Consider the following 17,142-nt stretch of genomic DNA (forward strand, 5'->3'; position numbering starts at 1 on the left):
CCAACCTGTCCTGGCTATTGACCCAAGTGAGGAATCCCAGGACCAGGGCAGAGGAACGGTACAATGAGGCCCATGGGCGGACTAGGAGGGTAATCGAACGCACCTTCGGCCTCCTGGAGCCCAGGTTCAGGTGCCTCCATATGACAGGTGGGTCCCTATTCTACTCACCGAAGAAAGTGTGCGACATCATCATTGCCTGCTCCATGCTCCATAATTTGGCATTGCGACGCCAGGTGCCTTTTCTGCAGGAGGATGATCCAGATGACGGTGTTGTAGCAGCGGTGGAGCCTGTGGAGCCTGTGGACAGTGATGAGGATGAAGCTGATGAAGAAGAAAACGACAACAGGGAGTCAGTCATACAGCAATATTTCCAGTGAGACACAGGTGAGTACATTTTCAGGTTTAACATAACATTAACTTTCACACGTCTACCTCTATCCTGTACCTACATTTCACTCACTATTTGTTACCTGAGTTGTCCCCTTCCATTTCAGTTTCACAAATGTGGTAACCTACGTGTCAACAGCTTGCACCCTTGAAAGGCTTGTGATGTGTGACATTGGTATGTTGGCCTTCCAATGGGTAACCATTTTTGACACTGTAATTGACAATACAAAGTTCAAAATCATTGACTGACTCCAGTTTTATTAGTGTTTCAAGGGTGTTTGTTTAAGTGCATAACAATGAAGGGGGGTTGTGAAATGGGGATGGGTTATGGTGGATGAATGTCCATGGCAGAATCCGGTCTATTAGTCTCACAGGTACATTGCACATCTGGCCTTTGGAAGTGGAGCTGGGGCAGTTCCGATTTGGAAAGGGTAATAAAGTGGTACAGTGGGGGGACAATCAGGGTGGTCTTATTTCCTGGCGGGGGTCTTGCCATCTTGCTCTGTCCTGTTCCTGGATCTCAGGGACCGCTTTTGTGGTGGTTGTCCATCTGCAGAGGGTGGGGTGCTGGTATGTTGGTCCTGTGGCGGGGCGTCCTGTCCACTAGCGCCGGCGGAGGTGGTGGGCATTTGATCATCCTGGCTAGTGTCAGGGGCCCCTTGGAGTGCCACGGTGTCCCTCAAGGTCTTTTGAATGTCCGTCAGCACCCCTACAATGGTGCCCAGGACGGAGCCGATGATCCTGAGCTCCTCCCTGAACCCCAAATACTGCTCCTCCTGCAGACGCAGGGTCTCCTGCAACTTGTCCAGGACCGTTGCCATCGTCTCCTGGGAGTGGTGGTATGCTCCCATGATGGAGGAGAGGGCCTCGTTGAGAGTAGGTTCCCTTGGCCTGTCCTCCCTCTGTCGCACAGCAGCCCTCCCAGTTCCCCTGTGTTCCTGTGCCTCCGTCCCCTGGACCGTGTGCCCACTACCACTGCCCCCAGGTCCCTGTTGTTGTCGGGGTGTTGGGTTAGCCTGTGTGCCCGGTAGTGGTGGACACACCGCTGATTGACCTGTCCTGGGTAGGGAGGTATGGGCCCGCTGGGTGGGTGCTGTGCTGGTGTTACCAGAGGGAGGAAGTTCGGTGTTGGGCTGTGGCTGGGCAAGGGGAACCGACTGTCCTGAGGCCTACGATGGTCCGGGCTGGTCATCAAGATCCAGTAGGGAAGAGCTGCTGTCGTCACTGTGGGCCTCTTCTGGGGGTGGAGTGGTGTTGTCTGGACCCTCTGGTGTGGTGACGTTCCTTCGGGTTCCTGCGGGGGTATAAGTACATGTACATTCCTGTGTGGGGGCTTGTGTGCTGATGGTTGGGGGTGTTCTGGGTATGTGCAGTGGGCATGCTTTAGTGATGGGTATCCATGCTTAGTTGTGTCATGCAGGTCTTGGGGTTGGGATGGGTGGTTGGTGTTATGGGTACATTAGTGAGGAGTTAGGGTGATAGGGGAGGGTGTGAGGGTGGGGGTGTGTGATAGCATGCAGGTAAGGTGGGGGATATGATTGTTAAGATTTGACTTACCAGTGTCCCTTCCTCCAACGACTCCTGCGAGGCCCTCAGGATGAAAGATGGACAAGACTTGCTCCTCCCACATTGTTAGTTGTGGGGGATGAGGTGGGGGTCCGCCGCCAGTCTGCTGAACCACGATGTGGTGCCTGGATACCGTGGAACGCACCTTCCCCCGTAGGTCATTCCACCTCTTCCTGATGTCCTCCCTATTTCTTGGATGCTGTCACATAGCGTTGACCCTGTTGAGTATTGTTTGCCATAGCTCCATCTTCCTGGCTATGGATGTGTGCTGTACCTGTGAGCCAAATAGCTGTGGCTCTACCTGTAGGATTTCCTCCACCATGACCCTGAGCTCCTCTTCGGAAAAGCGGGGGTGTCTTTGGCGTGCCATGGGGTGGTGTGTGTGATGTGTGAGGTGGTGTATGTGGTGATGAGTGTGGTGAGTGTAGTGGTATGTTGTGTTTTGTGCGTGGGTGTTGTGTGGGTGATGGTGTAGTGTGCCTCTGTGTGATGGGGTTCTCTATTCTGTTCTGTCTCTCTCTGGCCTTCTCTCTAATTTTGGGTCGTAGGGGTTTGTGGGTGATGTGGATGTGTGTTTTATATTGAGTTGGGTGTGTGGGAGTGTTGTTTGTATTTGTATCAGGTGTGTGTATTTGTAATTGTCCAATGTGGCGGTGTTTTGGAGCTGTGTGTGTATTTTGAGTGCGGCGGTGTGTACCGCCAATGGAATACCGCGTTTGAAAGACCGCCGCGTGGATTCGTGGGTCGTAATAGCATGGGCGTGTTTCTGTTGGCGTGGAGGTGGAGGATTTGTTTCCGCATGTTTATCGCTGACCTTTGGTGTGGCGGTATTGTGTGGGTGTCTGAATTTCGGCGGATTCCGTGATGTGTGTCATAATAGCTGTGGCGGGCTCCCGCCGCCACGGCGGTGTGTTGGCGGTCTTCTGCACAGCGGTAAGCGCCTTATACCGCCAATGTTGTAATGACCCCCTTTGTCTTTTATTTCACTTTCTGTGCCAACTTCTTCCAACATGGTCTGAGGACTTTGTGTATAGAAAGGTGAACCCCTTGCACTAATAGGCCTTGCTTATGCTTACTTCAACAAATTGGCTCCCGAACAGGGACTCATTGGCGACTCGGATGCCCAATGGATTGGTCGCGACGAAGGATTGGGATCTCGCTGCGGACGATCAATGCCTGAGGAGACCTGAGTCTTGGCAACCACAGCGTTTTCCCCTTATTTCTGATTTGACCATCCAGGTGGCGCCGGTCCTCGACTGAGATCCTTTTTGTTCATTCGTCATGCAGTGACCATTTGGTCGATTTTAGAACTTGGCAGTTGGAACCTGGACACCCTGTGATTGGTAAGAGCCGTTTTACGGCACTTGCTGTGGGTTTTGATACCTTTATTTGGTAATGTAGTTTAGCACTACTTACTGTGGCTCTCGTGTTTTGGGTGACTAGTCAATTTGTGTCCGTTGAATTGATATATAAATTGCAATTTATATAGGCAGGTAATGAGGAGAATTTTCTCCAATTTAATTTTGATTTGAATGGCACCTTAAGTGCTATTTTGATTATAATATTGCATATTCTGCACAATTTTTTGGCATGCCTGTTTTTAGCGCACTTCGTAGGATGTGTTGCTTTTGTAATGGTACCAATTTGAGACTGGAAGAATCGCAACCGGCACCCCCAGAGGGGACGCCCAATAGAGATATGTATGTTAAACATGGTCTTTCTTCTATAACGTACAGCACATTATGGAATAAATACACTTGTGCTGATCCTGAGTTACGTTGGCCTATGCATGGGTTATTTGATTTGCGAAAGATTGAGTATGTGGAACAATGTATGTGTAAGCGAGATATGTTTGACTGTGTACGAATGTGGGAGAAAGAAGTGCGTGGACGAGTGAAGCGTGAGCAAGCCTTGCTTGAGAAAGAGCAGTGGAAGAATGTATATGTGAAAGCATTGGAAATGAGAAAGAAAGAAATAAATGACTTAAAGGAGCTAGAGGAGAAAGAACGTAAATTACAGGTAACTGGCCAATACACCGTTAGGCAACCTCTCTATCCTATCCTTAATAAACCACATGATGATTTATTGTTATTAGATCGCCCTCCACCTCTGTATGTCGTTCCTTCTGCCCCTCATGAGTTAGCTAAGGTCTCCAGTTCGGAGCAACAGGAGATGCGAGACAGTCGCTCTATGTTGCCTGCTGACCGTGCGTCTGAGCTTAGATCTATTGCTTGTAAAACAATTCGTAGCATTGTCTCTGCTTCTGAACTTTTAGACAACATGAAAGGGTGGACGGAAAAGGAGCAGCTATATTTTACTGAGGCATTTGGCTCAGAAGTTATTGAACTATATCGGAAATATTCTGATGAGTTAGAGCCCGATGATGTAGCAGCTGATCATAAGCAAATGCGTGATGGTCTTTTTGTTTTCTCCCAGGTGGCTGATGCAATCAGGCATTTGGTGAAATTATGTGTTGTGGCAGTCCGTTTGCAAGAAGAGAAAAGGGCTGTGGACGTAGTTGCACGGACATCTCAGACTGATGGGGTGAAAGCTTCCATCTTCGGAACAGATAAGACTATGATACTTCACGTGAAACCAATGCGGGAGGCCGTGCCTTTGTATGTTCCTCCTAAAGGATTGGGTACAAGTGATGATAAAACTTCTGTTGATGCTAAGGGTTATTTTATTTATAATTGGGTGTATACTCCTTGGAATAGGGCAGATGTAATGGCACTTAAAACAGCATTACCTGACCCGTGGAAAAATCCATCCGCCTTTTATGAGGAAGTTGAGGGAGCAATTAGTTCTTGTACTATGACTTTGGCTGACATTGATTTATTTTTCGGATTGGTACTACCGCCAGATATGTGGAGAACTGTTTGTAAAATTGATGAACGTGCAGTTTTTAGGGCATCATGGAAAGAATTAGAACAGATGGATGGGGATAGGGAACCTGCGAAAAAGCCACATCAGTTGATTCTATATCTTCCTGCAGCCATATTAGTTAAGTTAAAAATGATTATTCCCCCTAAAAAGATAGGTTGGACTGTTTTAGCGTCTTGTAAGCAAAAGGCAGATGAATCGGTCTCTGATTTCTTTGCACGCTTTGAAGAAGCATTTCATGATTTTAGCGGCCAGTTATTGTCAGATGATACGGGCAGACATTTGTTTGTCGATAAATATGTCGCAAATCTGTTACCAGGAATAGCTAGTCGTCTAAAAGCTAGTGAAAGTTCATGGACTACCTCTACTCCGGTTACTCTTTTGACTATGGCTCAGTATTATGAACATCAGGAATTAGAAGCAAAAGGTAGCGAGGAGAAAAAGATTAAAGAATTAAAGACGAAGGTTATGTTGGCTCAAGCTTATGGTCCGCCTTTTAGAGGTAGAGATAGAGGTGGACGTGGATCTTATGGTTCTTCTTACACTTGTTCAAATTTGTCTGTTGATCAGTGTGCGTATTGTAAGAACTTTGGGCATTGGGCTGCCGATTGTCCAGCACTATGTGTTCAGCAGTGTTCACGTGGTCGGGGACAAATGAGAAATCGCTCAGGATATTCAGGACCTAGAAGAAGCACGAATGATCATGCGAGGGTTGATGTTAATGTACGAGGGCAGGATGGGTTTAACACTTTTGATAGACGGAACCAATACCAGATGTCTAATCATGTGCAGCCTGAGTTCCAAGATTCTGCTTATGCATAAGATTGCCTAGGATGGGGTAAGGAATCAGTTGAAGTTCCAGTAGATCAGAGGGGTCCCTATGTTACAGCACATGTTTTGGGTTCTACTGATCAGTTTCTGGTTGATACAGGAGCTACTCGTAGCACCTTGTCTAAACAATTGATTCCAAGGGCTCCCCTGTCTGGCTTAACCATTACATTGATAGGTTTAGATGGAACACCTTCCCCTAGCCCATTGTCACAACCACTTACATTCCATGTTGATAAATTTACTGCACCAAGCCCATTTTTGCTTTCTCCAAATACACCAGACAATATTGTGGGTCTTGATATGCTCAAGTATTTCAGGGCTACAATACGATGCTCTCCTGAAGGGGTGCGTGTTATTTTAAATGATAATCATTCTGTGATGGAAAGAGTTTGTCTTGTTAAAGAGGATATTGCATTAGCTTCACTCCCTAGTACTTTGTGGGCTACTTCAGATACTGATGTGGGACAAATGATTATTCCCCCGGTACATATTAGTGTCAAGGAGGGAGCTGTATTGCCACGTTTGCCTCAATACAAAATTTCACAGGAGGGCGAAGAAGCACTCACACGAATTGTGCATGATCTTATTGCATTGGAGTTGTTGAGGAAGTTCTGTATAATGTTTGTAACAGTCCGATTCTTCCTATTCTGATAAAGGATACTGATACCAGGATTTACTGATCCATAATTGATTTACGAAAAGTCAATAAGATTGTGATACCACAATATCCTGTGGTATCTGGCATCACGACACTTCTTACTTTGGTTCCCCTGACAGCAACTACGTTCTCTGTGATAGACTTGAAGAATGCTTTCTTTTGATCCCTATTCATCCTGACAGCCGATATTTGTTTGGTTTTACTTTGAATAAACGATCATTTAGATTTTGCAGAGTTCCTCAAGGCTATACGGAGAGTCCAAGTATTTATAGTCAAGCGTTAAAATGACAACTTGTTTCTTTTGTTTTGCCTGAAGGTGTGGCTCTCATACAATATGTCGATGATATTTTGTTGGCGACTGATACCCCTGAGCAATGTGAAAAGTGCACTTTGTCCTTACTTTCTTTTCTTGCTTCCCACCATCATAAAGTGTCACGAAAGAAATTGCAATATTGTAGATCAAAGGTAACCTATTTAGGTCACCTTTTGTCTAAGGAGGGCCGTGCACTCACATCAGATCGTATTCAAGCAATTTTAGACACACCAGTACCCTCTACTCAGAAAGATGTTTGTGCATTCCTTGGTCTTACTTCTTTTTGTAGGCAATGCATATTAGGGTTTTCACACATTGCCAAAACTTTGCTAGCACTTTTGACTAAAGATACTCCAATCCCATGGACAGATGAATGTGAGACTGCTTTCAGGCAGCTGCAACAAGCCCTTTGTTCAGCACCAGTGTTAGGTACTCCAGATTACATGAAGCCTTTTGCACTTTAAGTACATGAGAAAGATGGATGTGCATTGTCAGTTTTAGTACAGACACATGGCGATAAGCAGCGTCCCTGTGCATATTTATCAGCAGTACTTGATCCTGTCGCTCGAGCGTTGCCTGGGTGTTTTCGTTCAGTTGTCACAACAGCTGTGTCAATACATCAGAGTGAAGGGATAGTTTTGTCACATAAGCTGTTGGTGTTAGTACCCCATGCGGTTGATGCTCTTTTAAATCAAACAAAGACACAACATTTAACTAGCGCTCATATAACAGGACATGAGTTGACATTGCTGGCTCCTCACACTACACTAAAGAGATGTGCAACACTAAATCCAGCCACTTTGTTGCCATATCCGGTGACTCAGCCTCAGTCACAAGAAACACATAATTGTATATTTCTTACCGAAGAACAGACAAAGGGTCGTATTGATTTACAAGATACGTCCCTTCCAGATGTAGACGGGGAACTGTGGGTTGATGGGTCTTGTTTGAAGTTGCCAGATGGTACGACCTCAGCCGCATATGCAATCACCACAATACACACAGTAGTGGAGACAGCTCGTATACCACAGAAGTCAGCTCAAGCAGCTGAACTAATAGCTTTGACACGAACATGTGAGCTTAGTACTGACTTATGTGTGAACATTTATACAGACAGCCGCTATGCTTTTGGAGTGGCTCATGATTTTGGTTTGCTTTGGAAGGAGAGAGGCTTTCTAACATCCCATGGGATACAGATAATGCATGGAGAATTAGTGCATAACCTCTTGACTGCATTGACATATCCAAAGAAACTAGCTATTGTGAAATGTAGTGCACACAAGAAAGTGACCGATAAGATAGGGCAAGGTAATGCTCTTGCAGACCGCGTAGCACGTGAGACTGCGGTGCAGCGAAGTACTACTTCTATGTATGTCGTGCTAGACAAGACGTATTAGATATACAGAAATCTGCTTCTGTGAAAGAACGTGAGCAATGGTCTGAAGATGGAGAATTGGATGATGAGGGCTGTTGGCGGAATAAGCAGATGGATAAATGGAAATTGCCTATAGCTTTTGTACAACCTATGGTTCAGATGGCACATGGGCTGGCACATGTTGGAGCTTCAACAATAACGAAGTTGCTTACGCAAGTTTGGGAGCATCCAGAAATTTCCAGTACAGCTAAGAGAGTAGTACAGTCTTGTTTGATCTGTTTACAATACAATCCTGGAAAAGGGACATGTACTCCTGCAGGAGGGTTTGCTACACCAACTGCACCTTTTGAAGTTCTACAAATGGATTATATTCAGCTTGAACGCTGCAACAATTTAAAGTATGTCTTGGTGGTGGTATGTGCCTTCAGTAAATGGATAGAGGCATACCCCAAAAAGGATAATACTGCCATTACCACAGCGAAGGTGCTTTTGAAATAATTTTTCCCTAGGTTTGGTGTTTGCAGACTTTTATGGAATGATAACGGACCTCATTTTGTTGGGGAAGTTATTAAGTATGTCCTGAAAGGCTTAGGGATCAAACAGAAGATCCATGCGGTTTTCCACCCACAATCAGCAGGGTTGGTGGAAAGGTATAATGCTACTTTGAAGCTGAAGTTAGCGAAGATACAGGCTTCCACATCCTTAACTTAGCCAGATGCATTACCATTAGCATTATTGTCTATTAGGTCAGTGCCACACTGTCGAACAGGCCTGACCCCCTATGAAATAGTATCCGGAAGGCCAATGAATATTTGGGGAGTTCCTAAGCCAAATTCTGTATATGATGTACCTTGTGTCCTGATGAATGATTATTTGGCACAGTTAACCGACAATTTGGTTTCTCTTCATCAACAGGTTCGAGAATCACTTCCTGACAGATCTACAGGTGAAGGCCATGAACTCCGACCTGGTGACCAGGTGATGATTAAGTCCTTTGAAAGATCAAGCAGCGTGGAACCAAGGTGGCGAGGCCCAGAACAGGTGCTCCTAGCGACAAGGACATCAGTTTGAGTGACGAACCGAAAGAATTGGGTCCATAGTACTCACTGCAAGAGAGTGCTACCTACCTTGGTGGAACCTGCTGTGCTGACCGATCATCGAGAGATTTTGACTACGGAGAAAGGCCGTGCTATATCACCTGACGAATCTGCACAGGTCTTCCCGTACCATATGGCTTCTGGAGAGTCTCGATATAATTTGAGACCGAGGAAAGAATCTGAAAATGTTTTGGAAAAAAATGGTTGATCTACCGCCCTGGGTTAGTGAAACAGAGAGCCAATGTGGCAAGGGATCAGCCATGCATTAGAGTAGTGACACCCGTCTTGGCCCGTGGTGAAGAAATCAACGGCTGCCCAGGGATAAAAGCTCCAACGATTGTTTTTAATTCATTTCTGAAAGGGTCGATTATCACTGTTGCTAAAATGAATAACAAATTGATCATTAGTACTATGGGGTTTGTTGTTGTTTTGGTGGTTATAGCAATAATCACCTGGTTTGTTGAAAAGAAGGCTCCTGCTCGTGAGTTTTTTGTTGCCACTACTCCAGTACCAGAGGATCACTATTACTTTACACTTCCCTATCAGGAGCAGAAGCACCGTCAATCGAACTTCAATAATACTTTCATTCAGATGTTGCATCATACTCATAATGCTACAAATACTACTAACTGTTGGGTATGTGGAATGATACCTGTGCATCAAAAGAAAGGAGGAACACCTTTCATTCCTCTTCCTTTTTCACACAATGGTTCTTGTCAAGCTTAGTACACGCTTTTGTTTGCATCTGGAAAACGTACAGAGGGTGGACTTCTTTTTCGCCTTAATAAAGTATGCTACCAAGACAAAGATGTGTATCCCCAAGCCAAAGGAACTAAATGGGATTTTGAAGAGTATCAACCAGACAATGTTTCAATACCATACGTCTTCACAAATATACGAGACTCTGACAAGAAAGAACAATTTGTGATTTCTGTTACAAAAACTAAAGCAGATTTATGTATACGTAGCATTGGGCGAATTCCAGTAGAAATAAGCGATTGTACCTTGATTTTAACTATTGAGTGTGTAAATAATAGTAGTTTTACAGCTTCACATAATACATATTTTGTTTGTGGTAACTATGGATATTACCAACTACCTGTTGGGTGGTCAGGTGTGTGTTATGTATCTTTTCTATTACCGCCTGTGTTTTTGGCCCCTGCATCATATCACCGAGATTTTAAACTGTTCAATGACATCATTAAAAATAGATATAAAAGGGCAATAAGTACAAATGAGGTAGACCAAACGGATACTAGCCTGCAACAATATGTTGATTTTAATTTAGGGTTATTCCCCTTTGTGGGTGCTGCGTTAAACAGTAGGAAAGTGAGACGATTGACTAGGGTTGTGGAAGCTGTTACCAATCAGGCAGCTCTGGCACTTGGGAATATTACTGAGGAGCTCCAAATTGCGAGGATTGTAGTGCTCCAAAATCGTATGGTACTAGATGTGATATTAGCTGACCGAGGTGGTGCATGTCGCATCATCGGTAGTAGTTGCTGTGTTTTAATTCCCGATCACTAACCTTCAGTATATGATGCAATATCTAAATTGCATAAAATTGCTGCAGAAATCCACACAGAGACTGGTACTTGGACTTTTTCTGGATGGTTTTGGGCTCTTGTTTCCGGCTGGGGATGGAAACTACTGACTATCCTGTGTGTAATGATTGCAATATTTTTCACATGCTGTATCTGTATTCAGTGTGGTCCAATGTTCTGCTCCATGTGTATTACTGCTTGTATGCCTACCAAAAGAAACATTACAGAAATGAAAGCACAACATATGTTAGATAAGGAAATAGCTGAAATGATGAGCATAAATATACAAGATGAATATTTAGATTATCCTAGAAAGAGGAAGGTCTTCAGCTAATGCTGAAAGGGTCGCCTGTTGTAGTTTAGCAGCGATTAGATTAAGCATTAGTAGAAGACATCTTGTATTTAGTAACTATTGTGAACATTTCGCGGAATCCATTTTGTACTCATGGCAGCCATTTTCTCTGCCACATGCTGCCATGTGCTCACCATGTGCTCTGTCCTACCTTTCTGTTAACTACTCTTGAAAATCTGCCTAGTGACAAGTTATATTTAGCATCTCCCACTTCGCACATGCTCAGTAAGGTCTGCAGCTGTTAGTCCTTGAAAACTGTCAGCTCCTCCTACCTGTTGACTGTGCATTTCCACATGACCTTACATGTATGCAAGTCTTGCTTCTATGATTGTACCACCTCCTTTTAGCCCCTGCGTGGGTATAAAAGGACCATGCTCTCTTAGTTCAGTGTGCTACTTCAAACATTACCGAAGGGTGCTTTTTGAACTGTAGTACCACCTCATGACGTTTAATAAACTTTGTCTTTTATTTCAGTTTCTGTGCCAACTTCTTCCAACATGGTCTGAGGACTTTGTGCAGAGAAAGGTGAACCCCTTGCACTAGTAGGCCTTGCTGAGGCTTACTTTTACAATTGTGGCGCTTGCTTTGTTAAAGATGTGGTGCGGGCATGGGTCTGATGGAGATCCAGAGTGGATAGTGCACGTGGTTTTGATTGTGTCGTCTTCGTTCACGTTGGCCCAGGCGAGCAGAGGGTTGTAGTTGAGCGTGGGTAGAGAGTCTAGGGTGTCGGTGATTGGCGGGGTGGTTTGGCTGTTGAAGCTCTCATGTATGTCTGTGATCTTGTGGTGGAAGAAGGTGGCGAGGGAGTTTCTGACTCAAACTGTGGTGTACCAAAATGTTTTTTCGATTGGATTTGAGACTCTGTGTCACAAACACTGTACCTACCCAGCATGTTCAAATTCCCGACTCATGGGTAGTATACACACAAGTGGCCATGAAGTAGTATCCAACATTTATTAAATGTGATGGGTTATATTTCTGACATTGCCATTATCAACCATCCTCTATCTATCCTGTGTAGAGTTAGTCATGGGAGATGTTTTGTCCTCAAAGTCAGGGAATTTCACACAGCGTAAGAGGCAACAGATATAACAAACACATATCATGACTGATGTACCTCAATGAATGGCATCTGATAGTTTTCCACAATTACAACACATATATATTCACATTATACAAAACACTTCTTGTGACGTTCACACAGAGGCACAACAACAATTGAAATAGTCAATTCACAGACATAAACACAAAGGCCATGAGTCTATGTGTTTAGTTGTGTAGCCTTGCTATCGTCTACTGATGCACCACCTGCTCAAACTAGGAAATACCAATTTAATTCCAAAAGTTTGTGTTGCTGTTGCGTCAGTTAAGAGAGCTAATCCGGCATAACAACATGAGTATTATGGTCCACAGTAGTGTGGTCTGCCACATGTGCCCAAACAATAGAACAAACACAGCAGGTCATAAAATCCTATCTTTGTATAGTTATAGCCTTCATGTGTGTTCAAAAAAAAAAATGACACAAACACAGTTATAGACAGATATTTTGACGCCAAAGTGTAAAAAAAGACACATATGCATCAAAATATGATGCATATGCTTCAAAAAATGTCGCTCACACCCATAATACATCGATTGGTCCCTAGCGTTAATTCCAGCACTGCACCCCATGAAATCGGTTATCCATAAAAAATGTATTGATCCTTGAATGCGGGGGAATTTTTAAGCATATGCGTCAAACAATTTTGAAGCAAAGTCCGTAAGCGTCATAAAATTTCACGCATTATAATAAAAACGCACCGCACCGCAGGAAGTGATGGAATGGGATATCCTGTTTACAGGAATGGTACAGTGGGTGTACTTTCACTTTCACTTTGCAGTCTGTAATTCTTCTAGACTGTGTGGCTGTGTATAGAGTTGTGTCTGTGAATATTGTGCTTTTGTCTCCTGTGTGCTATTTCAATTGTCATCTGTTGTTTTTGTAAATGTCTTTGTAAAAAAGTGTAAGTGTGCTTTTGTCATTTTTTTTAATTAGATTTGTCTTTGTACTGTTGGGAATGTGTTAGTGGGTATTGTTAGTTGGGGTATTGTTGGGCTGTTTGTGGGTTCTTTAAATTTCCTTTCCATACCTTTCCCTGTTATTCCCTCTTTACCCATTCCTATCCTTATTATTGTTGAGAAGTTGGGAAGGCCACGTCTGGAGAGAATGGGTGAGGAGGAGCTGGGGGCCTTTGTGTGGCTGGTGCGCCACTTCCTCCCCCTGATGTTGAAGGCTGGTGGCAGGGTGATACAGGGGTATCACACGAAGGCTAGGAGGCTCAGGTGGGCAAAGGGGCTGTTCCACCTAAGAAGACTGTTCAACAGCCAGCGCAATTACCACCAACTGAAACATTGCTGGGCTGACCTGGTGGCCTGAGAGCAGGACCTGCTGGACCACCTGTTGTGGTGATTGGTGGCCCTGTAGGTGAGTACACATTAGACTAATGTGTACAGTAAAATGTTCTGTAGTGACAGTAGCAGATTTTGTGACATGCTGCATGCATTGTTTGTAGACATGTGGAATGCAAGTTGAACAAACAGTGGCCCTGATTTATACAATTGTTGCTACGCATTACCATCATTTGTTGACGCAAAAGCTGCACAAACTTACAAAAGACAACTTTGTCTTGTAAATTAGTGCCGCTTTGATGTCAATAGATGATGATAATGCGGCACAAACAAAATTATTATTCAAGGCCTGTGAGTGTACCAGGAAAGAGATGTATTTCATATTCTAATGCAAGGAACCAATGTAGTCCCCAACTTTTTTATACCATGTCTGAACAGTATTCATGGCCATACATGAAAGGGGGGGAGTGGTGAAGATGGAGGCCATGACGGATGCCTGAAACGTAGGCTCCATCTTTGGCCCACCAGCAAATCCTGTTAGGTGCTCCCGAAGACACTCTGATTGCCTATGGGGACCAGCGGAACCCCCCCGGAAACCGATGGAGGGGAAAAGCACCTTTGGGACGCGATAACTGCGTTGCGGGGAGACAGCGGGATGGAAGTGGCCCTGTCGAGCGCTGAAGCCGGGACCCCGCGAAGGCTCTGAACGCTGGGGAACAGAGGGCGGCAATTCCCGGACTCTGCAAAATCGGACTCTACTGGGGTGCGGTGAGTGAGGCGGAGGGGCTCCCAGTGGAGTGGGCCAGAATGGATCGGACGGCCCCTATGATCTCCCCTCCCCTCCCCCCTCCCCTCCTTCCCCCCATTCTTTCACCTTGGGATCTGCTGTGGAGCTCTCTCGGAGGAGCTGGACTCAGGGAGGCGTGCCGCGACTCTCCCCCCCTCCCCTTGAGGAGCTGCTCGGTGAGCAAAGAAAAGATAGGGTGCGGTGCGCGCATAGCGGTGAAGCATTGGACCGGGGAGGCCTGACCAGACTTGATCGGGGGATAGGGAGGCGGAGAATGGCAAACCGCCACCCTGGCTGAAACGGACACCCCGGAGCATTACTAAAACGTGGAGTGCGGTGGTGGTGGAACAACGAGGGGAGACTGACCCCTACTGTGGTGGAAGAAAAGCAGCACCGTGCGGGGCCTGAGGGAGACCTGAGAGTGGCGTCAAACATCATCCCACCCCCACGTATTCAAGAGTAGCGCGCCCGCAAGCAATCCAGGAGTTGGGACGCAGGAATGCAATAAATGGTTGCATGAAACCCAAGCACCGGCCCACGTGGCCCTTATAAAGAGAGATCTGAACATTGTGTCTGGACTGTTCCCTCCTCTTTCCCCCGCCACCCCCCCCAGTCATAGAAACAAAAAGTGGGGGTAGAACGAAGGATACATCAGCCTTTTGTGGGGGTCAGTGATCCCACAGATGAGAAGAGGGACGAAAGGAATCCAGAGCAAAATAGGCAACAAGGGGGATTGGTGAATTATAACTTCCTATGCCCGCAAAAGCCTCTACCAATGCGGAGCGGGAAATCCCATATTGAATAATTGGAGCAAACGCTGGAGAGGAATTAAGGCACAAACTACGCATTGTAATAATGACCCAAACTACGGTGTAGGGACAGTATAAGCGGATTATGGCCGGGAAATCCAAATCAACGAAAGGCCAGGAGCGTCCTACACCTGGACCATCACCAAGCGAACAGCAGACAATACCAACCTTACAATCCCTGGAAAACACGCTACAATCCCACTCAACCCAATTTGAGAAAGTCCTACTGGTGATTATGGATACCAAATCCTCCCTAGAGAATAGAATAGATACAGTATCTCAAGACCTTAATCTATTGAGGGTGGATCACCGCAATCTGGCGGAGAGAGTGAAGGCAACAGAGGATACATTAAATGAACTGAACCCACTTGCCACAGTCAATCAGAAACAAATCCAACGCTTGGATGCAGAGATGAAGGCACTATGGTGACGTGCTGAAGAAGCAGAAGGCAGATCCCGGCGTAATAATCTTTGCTTCCTGGGATTTCCCGAGAAATCAGAAGCAAAACACTGAAATATTCTTGGAGCAATGGTTGATTAAAGAAGTACTAAACGGTGTCCCGTCAAAGTTCTTCTCCATGGAGAGGGCGCACAGAGTCCCGGGGAGACAACCGGTTCCAGGACAACCACCTAGGGCACTGATTTTCAAGATTTTTGAGTTATAGAGACCGAGATGCAATACTGCAACAGTTTTGCAGCAAAGGCCCATTCCGATATGAGGACTCCTCCATTAATGTATACTCGGACTTCACGCAGGACGTGCAGAGACAGCGCAACTCCTATGTGAAAATTAAACAACGCCTTTGTGAGCTTAATATCAAGTATGTCCTGATGTTCCCTGCTAAATTGAGAGTGATAGCAGACGATTGTACCCATGTGTTCACTTCCCCGGAAGACGCCTGGACGTGGATGTATGCTAAAGGGCTGGCACAGCCCCAGGAAGGCACGGGAGAAGGAGAAGAATGGCTCACCTCAACGGCTCCCAGGAGACCGAGGAAACGCTCAAAGAGCCAACCCACTGTAAAACAGGCAGCAGCTGAAAGAGCAAAGATGCTGAAGGAAACAACTCTACACACGCAGAACTCCTTTGAGGCACTACGGTCTAATCTCAAGGACAACACAAACTCTGACTCAGTCAGCTCTGATTCTACGATTCTAGAGGCATTAAGGGGCCCGAAGCTAACTCCTAGATCTGCGAATGCACTGTGACTGCTAGGAGAGAGAAAGGTGTGACAGCCTAACCGAATAATGTGCCATGCGGTGGTGGGGTGCCGCTAAGGAACGGCTGAGCCAAGCGGGACAAGGAGGACACGTCCATCATTCATAAGTATCAGTTGGATAGCTATCTCTTTCTTTATAATAATGACTAATAATATTGAACTTATAGTGACAGAGAGGCTAACACTCCGGGAGCGCCTACATGTATGTTTTATCTTTGTTAAAAGTTTGTGGGCCCATTATAAGGGCCACATCCAGATGTCAATATGACTCCCCAGAAGGTATCCATATGGATACAGTTTTTCAGAAGTAGAAGTGTGTTGAGTAGGTTGATGCAAGTTCAACATAGGTTATTGGGATTAGTTGGGGTTGGTAGCGGGGGGAATGTGTTAATTTGAATTCATTAGGTCACTTTAAACCACAAAATACAGTGCTGCAGCTGTTAGTCTATATCATATATCGAAAAGTGGTGGGACTGGCCCGATTGGGAATTGAACTCCAGTGTCTAATATATGTAAGTATACTACATAATGACTTATGGCTCAGACTACAAGTTACGCTACACATGACTATAACATAATCACGTGGAATATACGGGGAATAGGTACGCCAAGCAAAAGACATCGAATTCACGTCTGCCTCAAACGCCAGTGAATACATATTGCCATTCTACAAGAGACGCATCTACTGCAGGCTGAATTACGTGAACTAAGGGGGAGATGGGGCGTACAGATTACAGGTACAACATACTCAGCTTACGCTAGGGTTTTTTTGGTGTGGATAGCAAGAGGGGTCCCCTATGTCCAACACACACACAGGATAGATCAAGGGGGCAGATATATGGTAATAGAGGGGCAGTTGGATGGCAGACAACTCACGATAGTAGGGATCTATGCCCCTAATAGCGCGTTAACTGAGTTTCTGGGCACACTAA

Source organism: Pleurodeles waltl, chromosome 6, assembly GCF_031143425.1.
Source record: "Pleurodeles waltl isolate 20211129_DDA chromosome 6, aPleWal1.hap1.20221129, whole genome shotgun sequence".
Classification (NCBI taxonomy): Eukaryota; Metazoa; Chordata; class Amphibia; order Caudata; family Salamandridae; genus Pleurodeles; species Pleurodeles waltl.